Below are 15322 nucleotides of genomic sequence, written 5' to 3' on the forward strand. Positions count from 1 at the left end.
AGCATGGGTGAAAGAGTGCAACTCTATCAAAAAAAAAAAAAAAAAAAAGAGAGAGAGAGAGTAATATCCAAAACATGTTGATTGGATTTCCTGCTTTAAAGACTTTACTTTAGCCTGGTGTAGACCTTTTCAGGTCCTTTTCAGTTTCCTTAGAGAATTCCAGGGCTGCCCGTCTACTTAGATGAAAATCCTTGACCATACAAGACAGGCAGAAGCAGGGAATGGGAAGCTTCACCTTAAGCTGCCAGTTTGTGAGCTGTGCCTGGTTCCTCAAAGGTTAGCAACTAACTTTCTCTAGACGTGGCCATCTGATCTTTCCTTGACCTTTTTGGCTGGACAGAGAATCCTGAGCCTAATTCTCAGGAAGAACTAGCCTCTCATAAATCTGCAAAGGTACCTGCTATAAGCAGCTTGGGATTCAAGGCTTACTCCCCTTTGAAAAATCTAGGGTGTGGCTGAAATTAAGATCAGCACATGCTGGAGATACTAGGGTATGCTGTTAAGGCCCAAGAATGCTGATACAGTTTGGCTGTGTCCCTACCCAAATCTCATCTTGAATTGTAGCTCCCATAATTCCCACATGTCACAGGAGGGACCCAGTGGAAGGTAATTGAATCATGGAGGCAGGTCTTTCCCACGCTGTTCTCGTGATAGTGAATAAGTCTCACAAGATCTGATGGTTTTATAAAAGGGGCCCCTGCACACGCCTTCTTGCCTGCTGCCATGTGAGACATGAGTTTGCTTCTCCTTTGCCTTCTGCCATAATTGTGAGGCCTCCCAGTCATGTGGAACTGTGAGTCCATTACACCTCTTTCCTTTATGCATTACCCAGTCTTGGGTATGTCTTTATTAGCAGCATGAGAACAGCTTAATACAGATGCTGAGTTAGAATGGAAAGACAAAACTACTGTAATTGCTGGGAAGATTCAAGCAATCTTGATAAGCTCACATCTTTAGATACATTATCCTGACCAGGATTTAAATTCCCAGATTTTGTTCAGTGTTTCTTCTAAGTAAGGCACTATGGTTACTTACTATTCCAGTGGATCAGCTCAAGATGACAGTCTACTAATGGGCAGAAATTCAGGAGACAGGGTGCCCTCCAGTTCCAGCAAGTGGGCAGAGAAGAGGAAATCCCATGTAATGACAAGATAATCCAAGTTAGTTGAATGTGGCAAGAACGAACTTCAATAGGGGCACTATGACGAAACAACAATGGCTGGGCGTGGTGGCTCACGCCTATAATCCCAGCACTTTGGGAGGCCGAAATGAGTGGATCACTTGAGGCCAGGAGTTTGAGACCAGCCTGGGCAACATAGGGAGACCCCTATATCTACAAAAATGAGAAAAGTTAGCCAGGCATAGTGGTGAACACCTGTGTCCCAGCTACTTGGGAGGCTGAGGTGGGGAGATTGCTTGGGCCTGGGAGATGGAGGCTGCAGTTAGCCATGATGGCACCACTGCATTCCAGCCTGGGCAACTGAGTGAGACCCTCTCTCTCTCTCTCTCTCTCAGAAAAAAAGGCCGGGCACAGTGGCTCACATCTGTAATCCCAGCACTTTGGGAGGCCAAGGCAGGCGAATCATCCAAGGTGAGGAGTTCGAGACCAGCCTGGCCAATGTGGTGAAACCTCATCTCTACTAAAAATACAAAAATTAGCAGGGTGTGGTCGCACACGCCTGTAATCCCAGCTACTCCGGAGGCTGAGGCAGGAGAATTGCTTGAACCTGGGAGGCAGGGATTGTGGTGAGCCGAGTTCATGCCACTGCACTCCAGCCTGGGCAACAGGACTAAATTCCATCTCAAAAAAAAAAAGTAAGAAAGAAATAACAACAAAACACCCATACAAGCAACTAGCTTGATACCATAGAAAACACACTGCAAAACAACGGAATTACTATTGGGAAGGCTCCACGCAGGAGTCTGTCTACACAACTGACTGTAAGATTAAGAGGTATAAGGCCAGCAATCATGGCACCTGAAGCAATCCTCTAGCCTGTCTACATCTCTTCCCTGTGTTCTCATGAAGTCTGGGAAGTTGACATTCTATCCTGACTGATGATTCCTCAATCTATGTTTTCAGCTCTCTCTCTTTCTTGAGCTCCATGCACGCATAGCTAACTGTGAATTTGCCACTGGATGTCTGCATCGAACAGGAATCTAAAAGTTAGCATGGCCCAAGTTGAGCTCTTTAATTCCACTTCTACCAATTACTAAAGTCAAAGTCCTATTCCCCTATTCTCTGCAAAGCATCCAGTTAGCTTTGTTCTTTACAGATTCTCTATTGAGGACAGTGATTTTTAATGTTTAAATAAGATCCTCCCTCCCTGATTACAATTTTTCAAATAGCTTCTTATTGCAAATAGAATATATATATATATATATATATATTTTTTTTCTTCCCTCTGTGGTAGATAGAATTTTAAGATAATCTCCAATTACCCACAGTCTTCTATAACCTCCTTCACTTGAGGATGGGATATCACTCCCATGATTAGCTTAAAAATCAGTTGACTTTGAGTTGATTGAAATGGTTGGTACACTGGGTGGGCCCGCCCTAATCGGGTGAGGTCTCTGACCCGGGCTCTGGTTGGCCTGGAAGAAAGCAAATGTGCACACTGTGAAATGCCTGTGTGGGTCACACAGCAAGGATTCATGGCCAGCCTCTAAGAGCTAAGAGTAGTTTCTGGCCCAAAGCTAGTACAAAACAGGGACTTCCATCCTGGAGCCACAAGGAACTGAATTCTGATCGCAAATTAGAATGAACTTAAGACTAGAATCCTGAGCTCCAAAAAAGCATCCCAGTGTAGTTGACACCTTGACTGCAGCCTTCAAATAGCTTCTCAGGCAGAGGACCCACCTAAGCCTCCTGACCCATGGAGACTGAGAGATGATATATTTGTATTGTTTTAAATCACTAAGTTTGTGGCAACCTATTATACAATGATAGAAAATAAATGCACCGGCCAGGTGTGGTTGCTCATGCCTGTAATCCCAGAAATTTGGGAGGCCAAGGCAGGAGGATCACTTGAGGTCAGGAGTTTGAGACCAGTCTGGCCAACATGGTGAAACTCTGTCTCTACAAAAAATATGTAAATTAGCCAGGCATGGTGGAACACACCTGTAGTACTAGTTACTTGGGAAGTTGAGGTGGGAGAATCTCTTGAGCCTGGGAGGTGGATGTTGCAGTGAGCCGAGATCACGCCACTGCACTCCAGCCTGGATGATAGTGAGACCCTGTCTCAAAAAAAGGAAAAAAAAAAAAAAGCAAAAAAAAAAAAAGCAAGCAAGCAAGCAAGACAGAAAGCAAGAAATAAAGCAAGCAAGCAAGAAAATAAATGCACCAATAAAATCTGATTTTTGATATGGTTTGGCTCTGTGTCCCCGCCCAATTCTCATGGTGAACTGTAATCCCCAGTGTTGGAGGTGGGGTCTGGAGGAGATGATTGGATCGTGGGGGTGGTTTCTCGTGGTTTAACATCATCCCCTTGGTGCTGCCCTGGCAAGAGTGAGTTATTGCAAGATCTGATTGTTTAACAATGTGTGACACCTCCCTCCTCTCTCTCTTCCTCCTGCTCTGGCCATACAAGAAGCGCCTGCTTCCCCTTCGCCTTCCACCATGATTGTAAGTTTCCTGAGGCCTCCCCAGAAGGTGATGCTGCCCTGCTTCCCGTACAGCCTGCAGAACCATGAGTCAATGAAACCTCTTTTCTTTATAAATTACCCAGTCCCAGGTATTTCTTTATAGCAATGTGAGAACAGACTAATACAGTTCTCAAAGCCTTATCTGGTTCTTCCCTATCTCCTTGGCTTTATTTGCTATTAATCTTCCCCTTCACTCATCATGGAGCATTAAAACATAGCTTTGTCACAATGGCTGACCCTGGAGGGGGTTGTCAATTGGGAGGACACATGGTGGCTTCTGGGGTATTGGTAATATTTCACATCTCATCTAGGTGCTGTTTAGTCAAGGGTATTGAGTTTATTTATAGTTAAAATTCCTTTAACTATACATTTGGATTTGTGCATTTTTATTTATGTATTATACATTAGAGTCAATAAAAAGTTTAAAGTTAGTTTTGCAGAATGATATTTAATGATGTGACAAATGCTCCTAAGTTAATATTTATGTGAAAAAAGTCAAATAAAAATTACCAATTTTAGAAAGAGTAGCAAATAAAACACAAAAGTATACGAATAGCAGCTTTCTGAGAAATGCAAAAATTGTTAAATACAAGGCAAATTGTTTTTCTTTTTTTTGAGACAGAGTCTTGCTCTGTCGCCCAGGTTGGAGTGCAGTGGCGTGATCTTGGCTCACTGCAAGCTCTGCCTCCCGGGTTCATGCCATTCTCCTGCCTCAGCTTCCTGAGTAGCTGGGACTGCAGGCACGTGCCACCATGCCCGGCTATTATTTTTTTTGTATTTTTAGTAGAGACGGGGTTTCACTATGTTAGCCAGGATGGTCTAGATCTCCTGACCTCGTGACCCACCCGCCTCAGCCTCCCAAAGTGCTGGGATTACAGGCATGAGGCACCGTGCCTAGCCAATACCAGGCCAATTTTATATGTTTATTATATATTATACATGCAATATTATATATTTATTATCTGTTCCATATGCTATATTATGTATATTATGCAATATACATATTATATATGTAATAAATCTTATAGACATTTCCCCATTTTTGCTATTTGTTTTACATGGAACTGTAAAGTAAGTAGCATATAATCCATATGTTATTGGTAAAAAACATATGGATCATTGATAGATATTGGAAAGAGATTTTATAAAATGCAATATTTGGTTTTGAATTGTAAGCTTTTTAGCAAGCTAATAATTGAATGAATTGAGTACTCCACATGCTTGAGAATATTTAACTGAAACTACCAGTCAACATCCTACCAAACCCCCAAACCTAGAGATGGTCCAGGTAAACTCAGGGGATGACACAGGATGCTTTTCAACTTCAAAATAATTTAGCATGATTCTAGAATTTCAAACCAATATAGTAGAGGTATGAAATAGGGAAAAAAGGTCTGTTATTTGAAAAAGGAGAAAATTTGGCAGATAATTTATCTACTAGAAAATCTAAGGGCAGGCCGAGTGTGGTGGCTCACGCCTGTAATCCCAGCACTTTGGGAGGCCGAGGCGGGTGAATCACTTGAGGTCAGGAGTTCGAGATCAGTCTGGCCAACATAGTGAAACCCCCATCTCTACTAAAAATACAAAAATTAGCCAGGGGTGGTGATGCATGCCTGTAATCCCAGCTACTCAGGAGGCAGAGGCAGGGGAATCGCTTGAATCCGGGAGGCAGAGGTTGCAGTGAACCAAGGTCACACCAGTGCACTCCAGCCTGGGTGACAGAGCGAGACTCTGTCTCAAAAAAAAAAAAAACACTAAGGACATTTACAGCAGCATTACTCAAATTGATAGAGTATGATCTGGAATGGAAATAAACATAAAAATCAACAGCTATCTTATACACCAGAAGGAGTCTGTCAGGAAATGAGGGAAAAAAGAGGCCAGTCACAACAGCATGTAAACTATAAAATACATCAAAATGTTCTTAGGGGAATGACAGGAACATCAACCCACCAGAATTTGACCACATGTAGGTTGGAATCCATTTGGTGGTATGCTGTGGGAGAGATGGGGACTGCCTTTTTACTTATTTATTTATTTATTTTGAGACGGAGTCTAGCTCTGTCTCCAGGCTGGAGTGCAGTGGTGCAATCTCGGCTCATTGCAACCTCCACTTCCCGGGTTCAAGTGATTCTCCTGTCTCAGCCTCCCGAGTAGCTGGGATTGCAGGGACACGCCACCACGCCCAGCTAATTTTGGTATTTTTGGTAGAGACGAGGTTTCACCATGTTGGCCAGGATGGTCTCGATCTTCCGACCTCGATCTGCCCACTTTGGCCTCCCAAAGTGCTGGGATCACAGGCGTGAGCTACCGTGCCCGGCTGGGGACTGCCTTTTAGAATACTCCTTTTGTTCATTTGTTTGGTTTTCTTTTTAACCATCAAAGACCCACAGTATTTGTTGACAGCTGTGTCAGCGTTGTAAGAGTGAACAGAGCCATGCCAAAAGCAGGCTTGCTGGTTACAGGTAGCTGAAGGCTTCTCTGACTCAGCTCTTACTGATTTATGAGGACTATTTACATATTAAAAACAGTCCACTTATGTTTTTAAATATCTATGATAGACATATCTCCTTTTTCATTATTTATTTTAATGTACGGTCTTTCAATGTATAAAAGTATTCTTTTTTGTTTTCAAATCTATTACCATTTATTTTTGGCTTTATTTATGCTTTCAAATATTTATGCTTACAAAGTCTATCCCCATCCTAGAATCAGTATAATTCGGAAGAGGGGCAATGTATTAGCCTGTTCTCGCATGGCTATAAAGAAGTACCTGAGACTGGGTAATTTATAAAGAAAAGAGGTTTCATTGGCTCACAGTTCCACAGGCTATATAAGAAGCACGGAGGCTTCTGCTTCTGGAGAGGCTGCAGAAAGCTTCCAATCATGGCAGAAGGCAAAGGGCAAGTGAGACGTCTCACACTGCAGGAACAGCGAGAAGGGAGGAGGTGCTACACACTTTTTTTTTTGAGACGGAGTTTCGCTCTGTCACCCAGGCTGGAGTGCAGTGGTGCTATCTCGGCTCACTGCAACCTCCGCCTCCCGGGTTCAAGCAATTATCCTACCTCCGCCTCCTAAGTAGCTAGGATTACAGATGTCCGCCACCATGCCCGGCTAATTTTTGTAGTTTTAGTAGAGACAGAGTGTCGCCACATTAGCCGGGTTGGTCTCGAACTCCTGACCTCAGGTTATCCACCTGCCTCAGCCTCCCAAAGTGCTGGGATAAGAACTCATTCACTCACTATCTCAAGACTAGCACCAAGGAGATGGGGCTACAACATTCATGAAGGGCCACCCCCATGATCCAATCACCTCCCCCCAGGTCCTACCTCCAACATTGGGGATGATAATTCAACGTGAGATTTGCTCGAGGACACAGATTGAAACCATATCTGGGAAGGATCTGTTTGCCCTATTAATAGTAAAAGAGGATATAAAGTGATAAGAGTTCAATCGCTGTGTTTGTAGCCTAAGAATAGAGGTTCCTGTTGAAATATACGCTGACTCCAGGAAGGAGACCAGGAGAGGCTGGCTCAGCTGACCAAACTGTCATCTGACTCATTTCCTCTTAGCTTCCATGGTCTCCTTTTTAAGAACAAGTTGGGTGAGGTAGCTATGTTCACTTTAACAACCTCAGTGAGTCACTACCACAATGGGGGCAGGGACAGAGTGCTTCTCCTCTCCTAAAATGGGAGATGAGAAACTCTCCCATAAGGGTCTACATATACAGCTGCTGGAGATCTGTATAGCAGAGAATACAGTCAACTTTTTCAAGACCTGGAAAAAACACTCTTTTTTTTTTTTTTTTTTTTTTTTGAGACGGAGTTTCGCTCTTGTTGCCCAAGCTGGAGTACAATGGCACAATATTGGCTCATTGCAACCTCCGCCTCCCAGGTTCAAGGGATTCTCCTGCCTCAGCCTCCCGAGTAGCTGGGATTACAAGCATGCACCACCATGCCTGGCTAATTTTTTGTATTTTTAGTAGAAACGGGGTTTCACCATATTAGCCAGGCTGGTCTTGAACTCCTGACCTCAGGTGATCTGCCTGCCTCGGCCTCCTAAAGTGTTGGGATTACAGGCTTGAGCCACCGCGCCCAGCCAAACACTCCTTTAAATACTGGCTTATGGTCAACTTTCAGCCTTGGTTTCTAATACTGTTATATTTGCCCTTTGGTATTTCTTCATGTAAAACCTAGCAGGTAATCGGTATTTTTTAATGTGAATTGAAGTCTAGAGTGGGCAAACAGTACTACTCTGCCACCCTCTTAACCTGGGATTAATTTCATTCTTGGAACACAATGTATATACCTGAATATTCATGAAGTAGTACGTTTTGCACTCTACTCTTCGGGTTGATCGGGTTGTTTGAAGGAGAAAATGGAATCATGTAATACAGTTGGAAGATGCCCCAGAAAGGTGAGTGAGACTGCAGGTTGCTGCAGGATCACGTTTGGGGAGTAGAGCAGAGGGGTCACCATCTCCCTGGGGTGGGCCTCAGCTTTGCAGACCAGATTCCTCAGGTTTCCTGGAATTACCAAAACCAAGACACCAACCCAGGTGGGCACTGCTTAGCACATCACAGGAAATCTCCAACAGCCGTAGTTACCTCTGGGGAGAAAAGGAACGATGAGGAGTGGGGATGGGTTTTACCTGCATCTGTAATATTTTATTTGTTAAAAAACAAAGAGTGGTGGGCACGGTGGCTCACGCCTGTAATCCCAGCACTTTGGGAGTCCGAGGCGGGCCAATCACCTAAGGGGTCAGGAGTTTGAGACTAACCTGGCCAACATGGTGAAACCCCGTCTCCACTAGGAATACAAAAATTAGCTGGGCATGGTGGCATGTGCCTGTAATCTCAGCTACTAGGGAGGCTGAGGCAGGAGAATTCCTTGAACCCGGGAGGTGGAGGTTGCAGTGAGCTAAGATTGGCACCATTGCACTACAGCTGGGCAATAACAGAGAAACTCCATCTCAAAAAAAAGTGCTCTAAAGTAAATATAGCAATATGTTAACAACTGTTCATCTGGGTTGTTTGTAAATTACTTTTTATACCTGTCGGTATGTTTGAAATGACTCGTAATTGGAGATTAATTTTTAAGAGAAAAGGCTAAAAAGATAATATATTACAATTAGTGGCTGTCTTTGAATAGTGGAATTGTTTTTTTCCCCTCCTTCCAAATTTTCAACATTTTCCAAAATTTTGATAATGAGTCTTTGTTACTTTTACAATTAGGAGAACAGCAAGCTCCATTTGAAATAGGCATATCACCAATCAACCGAGATCAATAGAAACATACTGAGGAGGAAAATGGATCAAGGATGACACTGATAAAATGGCAAATAACGAAGCATAAAATGTGGTTAAGTCTCATTACTTTGTATTTTACTTATTCTGAATTAATTAGTGGGCAGTTGGGTTGGCCTTGCATGATTGGTGGAGAGAAAAGACTGCTTAGCACTAGGTGGAATTCTATTTTTAATGCTTATTCTATTCTGGAGTTCCACCATATACTTCCTATAGGCAAGGGACGTGTTTTCTACATATTCAGTTTCTCCTTCCGTTTTGGGGATTTCTGGGCCCTCAACTGTCTGACAACACGCACCTGTTGAAGGAATGATTAAGCAAAAAAAAAAAAAAAAAGAAAAAAGAAAAAAAGGTAAGCAAAATTGCGGGGAGGCAGGGAGATTCTCAATCTACTTAAGAGAACAAAATCTTTTAATAGCTGTTAGCTCATTAAGTGTTGAAATGTAAATATTGTAGCTAATTAAATACAGTTTTATTTATTTGTTTTAGCAAGACCCAGCTGAACATAAATTATACAGGATACATTTTTAATGAATAAAAGAGCTTTAAAAAAAAACCTATGTTTTCGCTAACACTGGCTGACCTCTTTTTCCAATTAGCATGAATTATCATCAAGCCTCATTTCCCCGGTATCTGTAGCCTGTAGGGCTTTCTCAAACAAAAACTGGACACAACCAGCCCTCCACTTACTCCAGACCTGCACCCACACAGCTGAATGTGACTGGGAAAAAGCATCAAGTTGCCACCTCCAGGCCGGGCACCATGGCTCATTCCTGTAATCCCAGTGCTTTGGGAGGCTGAGTCAGGAGGATCACTTGAGGCCAGGAAAGTTTGTGACCAGCTTGGACAACCGAGTGAGACCCCATCTCTACAAAAAATAAAAACTCCTTGCTGTTCCTGGACTGCCTCCTACCTGCCCCCACTCCCACCGCCAGATGGCTCCTCCTCAGGACATCCGCACCTTCTGTTCCCACTCCCGGAATGCTCTTCCATCATTTACTCTTCTTTGGTTTCCCATCAATCACTCTCCTCTGGTTTCCCATCACTCACTCTCCTCTCTTACGTTTTTTCTCAAATATCACCTTTTCAGAGAGATTCTCAGATTTATGCAAATGTCAGCTCCCCTGTTCCCCACATGGCCTGTTGTCCTTTCCAGATCTGCTTTTTACCATAGTATATTTCATCTTCTACCATAGTCTCGATCAGGACCATCCACAGAACTTTCTGCCATGATGGAAATGATCATTCCGTACTGTCCAACATGGTAGCCACTAGCTACATGTGTCTACTAGGCACTTGAAAATGGCTAACACAATAAGATAACTTTTACTGTTATTTAGTTTAAATGAATTTAAGTTCAGTTTAAATAACCATATGTAGCTCAGGGCTACTGTGTTGGACATAGTAGGTCTATCATTGATTTATCCCCTTGCTAGTTTATTCAGAGGTTGATTGTTTGCACATTTGATCTTCCTGAAAGTAATACCCATGATTGACTTATCCCCATCACCAGCATGCACCCTCCATGAGGGCAGATGTTTTTCCTGCACCTGACACATAGTAGGTGTTCAGTAAGTGAGTCAATGCCCTTTACCTCAAGTTTATCATTTTAAGAGCAAGAGTGTTTTCATTCTAAACATTTTCAGAAATTATTCTAAGCTCTGCAGAATCTGTCCTTATTTTAACTTAGTACCAGAATGTATTGTTTGCTTGCAGTTTCAATGTTGCTCTTCTGTACATAACTTGTTATGTTGTAATAAATTGTGTCCTCAGAGACGGTTAATGTCATTCCTTCAACAACTGCACAGATTGCTGGGTTTTTATTGTCTACTAAATGACTGTTTATCATTAACTTTTTCTTGTGTCTGTCTCTACTATATGCTTTATTTATTTTTATTTATTTATTTATTTTTGAGATAGAGTCTCACTCTGTTGCCCAGGCGGGAGTGCAGTGGTGTGATCTCAGGTCACTGCAACATCTGCCTCCCAGGTTCAAGCGATTCTCCCACCTCAGCCTCCTGAGGAGCTGGGACTATAGGTATGTGCCACCATGCCCAGCTAATTTTAGTATTTTTAGTAGAGACACGGTTTCACCATATTGGCCAGGCTGACCTCGAACTCCTGAGCTCAAGCCATCCTCCCGCCTTAGCCTCCCAAAGTGCTGAGATTACAAGCATGAGCCACGGCACCCGGCCGTGCTTTATTTTTCCATGGAAATGACTGGGTAAGGTTTGAAGGTACTTCCATTCTCCCACATAATTAAACACACAAACTTTGTGACAATTTTTTTTTTTTTTTTTTTTTGAGATGGAGTCTCACCCTGTCACCCAGGCTGGAGTGCAGTGGCACGATCTTGGCTCACTGCAGCCTTTGCCTCCCAGATTCAAGCGATTCTCCTGCCTCAGCCTCTTGAGTAGCTAGGATTACAGGCACCCACCACCACGCCTGGCTAATTTTTGTATTTTTAGTAGAGACAGGGTTTCACCATGTTGGCCAGCCAGGCAGGTCTTGAACTACTGACCTCAGGTAATCTGCCTGTCTCAGCCTCCCAAAGTGCTGGGATTACAGGTGTGAGCCACCACGCCCAGCCGACAGTTTTTTTTTGTGGACATATTCATGGTCTGTTCAGAGAGATTGGTTGCCTATACATACAGTCATGAAAATAATATCAGAAATAATAAAGAAGGCAGTTATTGCTATTTCCCTTTATAAATTGGACCACGAAAATAAAAGGTTTGAAACCTAAAGCCATTGAGCTACAATTAAAACCCAGTGTTTTCCTCTGAGACCAATGTTCTCATCTAACCCAGTTCTTCTCAAAAGTGTAGTGCATAGATCATTTACTAAAAATCATCTGCTTTCGACTCAAAGTTGCTCAAGAAAAAAATAAAAGTAAAAACAAAAAAAACCCACCTGCAGTGCTTGTTTAAAACAAACATCCCTGGGCTACCCACCAGACCTACGTGGGCAGAATCTTGGGGCCAGGCCCCAAAAAGCTGTAGTTTTAATGCACTGCTGAGTTTTAAGACCCACTGTGCTAAGTTTACTTTCTGAAGAGAAGTATAATACTACCTAGAGCTTTTATTCTATAGGGGAAAAAATGACACTATTTTCATTGGCTCCCAAATCATAAACTTGTAACAACTATTCTGTTGCAAACCAAATGAGGGTTTTAAGCCTTGATATATACATTCAACTAACCTGACAATAAGTAGAGATATGATCGGTAAAAAATGTATTTCAGTAATAGATTATAGGTCAAAAAATACTTCTAGATTCGGCCAGGTGCAGTGGCTCATGCCTGTAATCCCAGCACTTTGGAAGGCTGAGGTGGGTGGATCACTTGAGGTCGGGAGTTTGAGAACAGCCCAGCCAACATGGTGACATCCCATCTCTACTAAAAATACAAAAATTAGCTGGGCATTGTGGTGGGCGCCTGTAGTACCAGCTATTTGGAAGGCTAAGATATGAGAATCGCTTGAACCTGAGAGGTGGAGGTTGCAGTGAGCCGAGATCTCACCACTGTACTCCAGCCTGGGTGACAGTGAGACTCCGTCTCAAAAAAAAAAAAAAATCTAGATTCCCTCACCGTGTCTTAGGAACAGAAAGATTCATCCATCAAGTATTAAGACCTAAGAGGATACCATTGCTACAATGTAGGGCTAATCTCAGAAAATCTAAAAGGTGATTATTCTATGCAATAAAGAAGGTCATTTGCATCAAAAGCAAATGCAGGTGTCCTTTTGCTAGGTTCACATTCTTCTTTCTGTAGTTTGGGTTCCAGAGCACAGAATGACTTTGTGATTTAAAACCACAGTTGCTGCGTGGACTGGGACTGGCTTTGAATATTAGTGTTGTGTATACTCACCAGCCTCTACAGTAATTGGGTCTAGAATACAAGAGAAAAACTCTATTTTTCTGTGATTCCCCAGGGCTAGTTCTGGCAAGAAGAGATTCTGGCAGAGCTTTTGCTTCTGCAGTGATTTCAGAGACTTCGAGTGAGACAAGACAGGTCTAGGGCAAACAAGGGTACAAAGGGGAGACCAACGAGAGAAATGGCCAGAGTGGGAACTCAGGAGCCGAGTCTGGCAGGGCCGAGCACATAGTTGGGAGGGCTTTGTGTGTCTTGGGGTGGGTAAAGGATCAGTAAAATGGCTGGGTACTGTGATCCATGCCTGTAATCCCAGCACTTTGGGAGGCCAAGGTGGGCAGATCACTTGAGGTCACGAGTTCAAGACGAGCCTGGCCAACATGGCAAAACTCCGTCTCTACTAAAAATACAAAAATTAGCTGAGTGTGGCAGTGCATGCCTGTAATCCCAGATCCTCAGGGCGCTGAGGCACGAGAATCACTTGAGCCTGGGAGGCAGAGGCTGCAGTGAGCTGAGATCACACCACTGCACTCCAGCCTGGGTAAAGGAGATTCCGTCTCAAAAAAAAAAAAAAAAATCAGTAAGATGAGCTCCCTAGTGCATAGTGTCACCAGCTGTGTCAGCAGATGGGCAAATGCAAGGAGCCATGCAGAAGACCAGAGACCTGACAGAACTTGGACAAACCACCCTGAAGTATGGGTCACATCCAAGTTTGCCACCGGATATCAGGGATCAGTTTACAGGGAAACCTGGATTTCTAGGCAGGAACTGCAGTCCAGGAAAGCCCTGGGGTGAAGAGCAGTAAATCATTTTGCAGATTGGGAAAACATGGTAGAATGCCAACTTTTGATGGCACTGTGTGTGCTTAACTATGATATAATGAAGCCAGTAATTGAGGGTCTGGGTCACAGGGCATAGTCATCAATTATGAGTCTGTGGCAGGAGGTCATGGCAGGAAGCCAGATCCTAGGACCCTGATACTGGGGACTGTGGTAGAATAACATGCCCCAGATCCTCTACTCAGCCATCATCCACCATCAGGAGCTATGTATCTGGAGAATACATGAATAAGAAGCCACCTGTCACTGTCTTTCTAAAGCAAAAAGGAGGTGGGGCAAGCTAGGTTCTTATACTACACACTAGACAGACTCAAATTCCAGGAACTCCATATTGGTCTGTGTTATTGGGAGACTCCATGGGGAGAACTTTAAAAGTGGTCTGTTGGCACTTTTGTTATTTCCTGCTCAGTCCACCATGGTGAGAAAAAGGTAGTGCTCACAGACCATGGTCAGTAGCAAAGTGTCCCTGACCATGAGCACAAGCTCAAGGCCAGCAGTCAAGAGGAGACCTCACCCCAGCCTCCACAGAAACCTATTTATCGGATGAGACGTTTGGGGCATTTGGCCAAGAAACCACACAAGTGACTCCCTCTGCTTCATGGTAGGTTATGTTTTGACAGTTAACAGGGAAAGAGAAAAAAATAGCCTTGCTATGGTGTGAAAATGGTTTGTCTCCACCAAAAGTCATGTTAGAATTTGATTCCTAAAGTCATGGTGTTGAGAGGTAGTAGAACCTTTAAGAGATGTTTGGGTCATGACGGTGCCATCATGAAGGTCATATGCCACTCTTGTGACACTAGGTTAGTTCTCGTGGGAGTGAGTGAGTTCTTGCTCTTGCAGGACTGGATTAGTTGCCTTTAGAGTAGGTTGTTATAAAGCAAGGTCACTCCTCGTGTGTTGGCCCTTTCACACGCACTCACTTGCACTTTTCCATCATGTTACAAAACTTTGTGCCAGAAGCTGCCACCAAGCCTTTGGACTTCCCAGCCTCCAGAACCATAAGCCAAATAAACTTCTTTTCTTGATAAATTATCCAGTCTCAGCTATTCTGTTACAGCAACAGAAAACAGACTAGGACAAGTCTTTTTATAAAAAATTCCATAAATGAGGGTATACAGCTAACTTTTATTAATTCTTTGTAATACATGATCTCTTACTTGGTAAGGAGGGGAGAATATGATTTAGAGAGGAATGACCCCGGGTGTCCTCCCCTCCACTCCAACTAACCTAAACGAATCTACATAATGTGTTTAGAAAAACACAGTAAAAGTTCAATAAATGCTAGCCATTTTTCTTACCCAAAGTTGCCCAGGTTGCAAGTGGCAGAACAAATATTGGGACCCAGACTTCTCTGAGACAGGAACTCATGCTCCAACCCACCACATTATTACTGTTATCAATGATTACCTTTTATCTGTCGTTTGGTTTAGTTGGGATGGTAAAAGATGAAAGAGCTCCAATAATTAGGTGTGCAGGCATTTGTGTTTTAGCTTATCAGACTTATGTTGTGTTATACCCCAGCCTCATAGGTTCAGAAAACTTACCTAAGCAATCAATTAGAACTCTTGTTTCTTTGTTTTTGTTTTTTAAAGAAAACTGATGAAACCAGAAAATTGATTGCGATAGTAATTTGTGTTTCTTCTTGCTACAGAATAAGAGCAA

General features: G+C 43.1%; 1 protein-coding gene and 1 long non-coding RNA gene across 7 annotated transcripts in view; one reads left to right on the top strand and one right to left on the bottom strand.

Annotated features, from left to right (window-relative positions):
• Positions 1–15322, bottom strand: part of CALN1 (calneuron 1) — a 625214-nt gene that overhangs the window by 83497 nt on the left and 526395 nt on the right. The window lies entirely within an intron of this gene.
• Positions 1258–9847, top strand: LOC129060614 (uncharacterized). 2 transcript variants are annotated; one of them, XR_008527415.1, is made up of 4 exons: positions 1258–1403; positions 1516–1815; positions 8879–9005; positions 9550–9847. It is a non-coding gene; the product is annotated as an uncharacterized LOC129060614 (long non-coding RNA). The 2 variants fall into 2 exon arrangements; XR_008527416.1 differs by having other exon boundaries at positions 1516–1591.

This window comes from Pongo abelii, chromosome 6 (genome assembly GCF_028885655.2).
Source record: "Pongo abelii isolate AG06213 chromosome 6, NHGRI_mPonAbe1-v2.0_pri, whole genome shotgun sequence".
NCBI lineage: Eukaryota > Metazoa > Chordata > Mammalia > Primates > Hominidae > Pongo > Pongo abelii.